The following is a 4,558-nucleotide window of genomic DNA, read 5'->3' as shown; positions in this document are numbered from 1 at the left end:
ATTATCCCAGTCATAAGTAGAGAGAAAGAGACAAGACAAGAAAGTCAACTTCAGAGACTTATCTGCACATATCTCCCTACAACTCCTCTCTGAGGGGCTGACCATGGGTTTTTCCCCTCCTGTGCTGCTCCCCATCCTCTATTGTCATCATTTGCTATTACAAAGATGTTTCTCTGCTCTATGCCTGACATCCGAATGGAGGATAGCAGCAAGGATAGAAATAATCTACTGAGATTTAAAAAAAAAAGAAAAGGATTTTGGCTTCTGGGAAAGGCTTGCCACAGACAGAATCAATAAAGCCTCGGGCCTCAGTCTAAAATGAAGCTAGGCTTCCCGAAGTTTGACACCAGTGACCTCTAGGATTTGTTTATACAATGCCACTGATCTTCCTCCCTTCAGCTAAAACTGTCCCCCACAAACAAACAAACAAAAAAACCCCACCCAGTGTATCTCCTTCGCAGCATCCACTGGGCACATTCTGCTTTTCACCTGCAAGTGCTTTTGATGGCCTTGAGGTACAAAGAACCTTGACAGAGAACAAGATGAAGGAGTGGCTTCCTCCAAGCCTTTTGCCAACATTGTCGCTCTCAGCACAAGAGCCAACCAAGTCATATACAAGCCCACAAATGACTGCCTCATTTGAACAGCAGAAAATTGAGCAGGGAAACTGAATTCTAAAGCCAAGGAACAAAGCCCCAAATCAAAGGCTCTTACGTAAAAATGAGTTCCGTTCAATCTTGCCTTCTCATTCATCCATTGTTGTTGCTGGTAGGCTGTGTTCCCAGCTATATATGCATACTGTGAAATTTGCTGGAAGCCAGCTAGAAATCTAGAGGAAAAATCAGCCATATAGCTTGAAGACATGGTTGTTTCCATAGAAAGTGAAAGAAAATTTTTCTTTAAAAAGAATCCTCCGGCAAGGACTGAAAGCATTTGTATTAGCATAAAGAGTCCCCAATTTATAGATGGATTAGGGGCCAAAAGTTTGTTTATTAAGTCAGTTGCTTGTCATTTGGAAAGTATTTACTCAAAGGAACAGTGGTAGGCGGTGGCTAGAGACAGTGCCTGTCTCTCAGACTGAACCTTGCAGGAGAATAGTGACAAATGACACTTTACACCCAGAGCCAACATGAGGACTCTTGCGGTATGTTAGTGTGGGCACAAGTTTTGGAGAACTCCCTGAATTAAAATAATCGTGCATAATTTGAGGCAAATATTGGGCATCTAAAACATTTAAAGATAAAATGTAAAATAATAAATGTATCTTGTGCATAGATATCAAAGTTCCTAGATGCTCTTGATGTCTGCTCTGTTCTTCCAGGAGAGTGGGTGGAGGTTGGGGACAAGCAGGGCTGTGCGGTATTCGAGGTCCCTGTTTATCTGTAGTATATCACTTTCTTGAAGTGACCCTAATAGACCCATTTCATCCATGAGTATTTTACTAGGGTACAGAGGAAGATGGAACCCAAAGGCTTATGATAACTATATGTAAAGAGCTTATCGAGTGAAAGGAACAGGACATTAATGGTGAAACGTGAAATGTAAATAAACAGTGTTGTCATTTTACAGTATTTTGTCTATGGGGAGGGGAAGATCCATGAGAACTTCTTGATAGAAATGAGTTCTGAAAAATTTGGTATGTGCACGGCTTTCCAGTTGTTGCTGTAAAACTATCTTTCTCTTAATTAACAAGATGAGTGATCACTGAACATTGTTTTCACAGCCATAAGAATAAAGAGAGCTGGCTAAGATTGGAAACAGTCGAGTATCAATGTCTTATAAAGTCCTCTCTTTGAATGTTTCCACATCTGTATCTGACCGCTGAAAGAAGCAGGCCCAATTGTCTCCCTGCTCTACTATGTCTCTGAGAGGCTCAGGGGTGTGGGGAACTGGGCTCTGAAGATAGACATTTTCAATAGTCTGCCAAGTTGGGGTGCTGTTTGAAAGCTGTATGTTCGAACTCGCCATCTTCCCACTGAAGCCCTTGGCTGGCCAAGAACATTTCCTGCTCAGTGGGGTTGGTGGAACACAGCATTATGTGAAATTCTCCAGGCCATTCATTCTTGAATGGAAAGTGATTACCATTTTAAGTGTGACAGGTATTTGTTATATTGTCAGTATAATTAAGGCTATTGGATTTCTTTCTGCTTTGGTGGGGGTGAGCTGCTTGTGAAAAAAGGAATGATTGATGGAGAACGCTATGTAAGGAGGAAACCATGGAAGTGAGGATTACAATAGCAAATGTGAACTTATCTAACTACACTGCTGCTGAGGACAAGCTGTGCTTGCCTGTGGATGCTATGAGAATTAACTAAACTATACATGCCTACACATGTGTGTATACATAGTCTGTGGTCGCCCATCCTTGGTAGAGGTAATACTTCTCCAGTGGTTTGGCTGCTTTGCTTTTCTGTTTTTTGGGTTGAACCCCAATTTTTGTCTCCAGGTTTTGGGGAACTTGTTTCTCATGCTGGATTACCTTGCTCAGCCTTTATGCAAGGGGAGGAGCTTGGTCCTACCTCAATTTGATGTGCCTTGCTTTGTTCAGACCCATGGGAGGTCTCAGAAAGGGTGGACACCTTTCTGAATGGAGACAGAGGAGGAATGGATGGGGATAGGGACAGATAGGAGTTGTGGGGAGGAATGGGAAGAGAGGAGGGAAAAGAAACTGTGGTCAGCATGTAAAATAAATAAAAAAATACTTAAAAAGAATACTTCCACTGCTTATCATGCCAGCTGTGTCTGAATACGACCGATTTTTATCTGTTTAAAATAAAGGTGTCTATAAGATTTACACATGCCAAGGTATACTGAAGGCTTAATGGGACATTTTCAGAAATAATATTTGGGGTTGAAGAGCTGGCTCAACGGTTAATAGCATGGACTGATCTTCCAGAGTTCACAACACTGGCATGGTGGCTCAGAACAATATGTAACTCCAGTCTCAGGATCTGAAGCCTTCTTCTGGCTTCCTTGGACACTGCACGCATGCATTGCACAGAAATAAATTCAGGCAAATGATCATACATACAAAATAAAAGCAGATAAATGTAAAAAACCTGTTTAACCTTTTATTTCAAATTAATTTTAGAGTTATAGAAAAATTGAAAAATACTACAGAAAGTATTGTACTTTTCATTGTGTTTTCTTCTATTGGATAATGGTAAAAGAGTACTGACATAATAATATAACTAGGTTATAGGTCACTTCCCTGCTTTTCCAATTCTTCAATTTAGTCTTTTCTAGGATACAATCAGAATTCTCACACGATGCCATTCTTTGACTGTTCTGATACTGATGGGTACTGTTGTCAAAGGTTCTTCTGTAAGCTGATGCACTTGGGCAGAGTTATCATAGAAATGTGACGTATCATGTTGAGGATGTTTTATGTTAGTATGCTTATTAATTTGTTTAGCCGAGTGTGAACTCTTGTTTTTCATTTCCTTATTCTACATGCTATATAATCATCATTACCCTGCTGGAATAGGTTATTCATTTGTGTTTTTCTCATGCATTCTGATATTTTCAAGTTGATAAATTTTTAATTGTGTATTTAAATAAGCTGCTCAGAGATAAAGAGAGGCTGGAAGGCATTAGGGACCTTGGCATCACTTAATTCTAGAAGCCTTTACCCCAAGCAAGCAATTCAAAGGTACTCCATGAGTGCCGGAGATGAGTCTAGATTCTAGGGAAAGTAAAATATATTTATATTGGGAACAAAACAGAACCAAGATGCAATGAGTGGTTAGAATTTATCTAAGATGTGTAAGCAAAGCTTCTTTGCTTCTATCAAAGTCCAATCCTTTCTTTTACCAGGGAAAAGGACAGAACACAAAAGCCTTAAGTACAAGAGGAATGTCCTCCTGTGTACTATTTCAGAATCACTTTTCTGAGAAAAACCAAAACTAAATAGTTGTAAAATCTTCCGAATGCTAATCCTTTCCCCTGGGTGAGCTGTTCTTCGTGTCTGGAAATGTTCTTCCTTTCCCAGAATTCTCGTGTCTGATTTGTACCCTGCTCACTACATTACCACATCACTCCTGTGTTGTAACTCTCTGCATGTGTCTAGCCTTCAAAGCTTTCCTGCTCAGCAACTGTACCTTGTTTGTTGTTGCTATTTTTTTTCAGATTTGATAATAAAACTATGAGTTTCAGGAGCCCATACTCTCCAGACACATACTAATATACTGATAGGTTTTCATAATCTGCTGTCTCAGATTTATCTCAAAGCCATCCTAGATAATGGTTGCTGATGTAGAATGATCATAGGATGATCATAGTATGATGACGTTAAAACCTAAAAAATCACACTTCTTCATGTAAATTCATGTTATGAAGCAATAGTAATGAAAACTGTATTTTAGTAGCATAGAAATAAAGGCAAAGAGGCACATAACAGCATAGCATAGCAGGGACCCAGGAAATACCACCAATAAATATGACCAATTGATTTTTAATTTTTCTGCTAATTTCCTAAAATATGAAAAGAGAAAAATGATAATTTCTTCAATGAATGGTGCTAAGAAAATTGGGAGTCCCAATAAAATCAAGAAACTAG

The sequence above is a fragment of the Microtus oregoni genome, unplaced genomic scaffold, assembly GCF_018167655.1.
Source record: "Microtus oregoni isolate MIOR12 unplaced genomic scaffold, Mior012 000132F_ref0000261, whole genome shotgun sequence".
NCBI classification, from domain to species: Eukaryota; Metazoa; Chordata; class Mammalia; order Rodentia; family Cricetidae; genus Microtus; species Microtus oregoni.
This window is presented reverse-complemented; position numbering follows the sequence as displayed.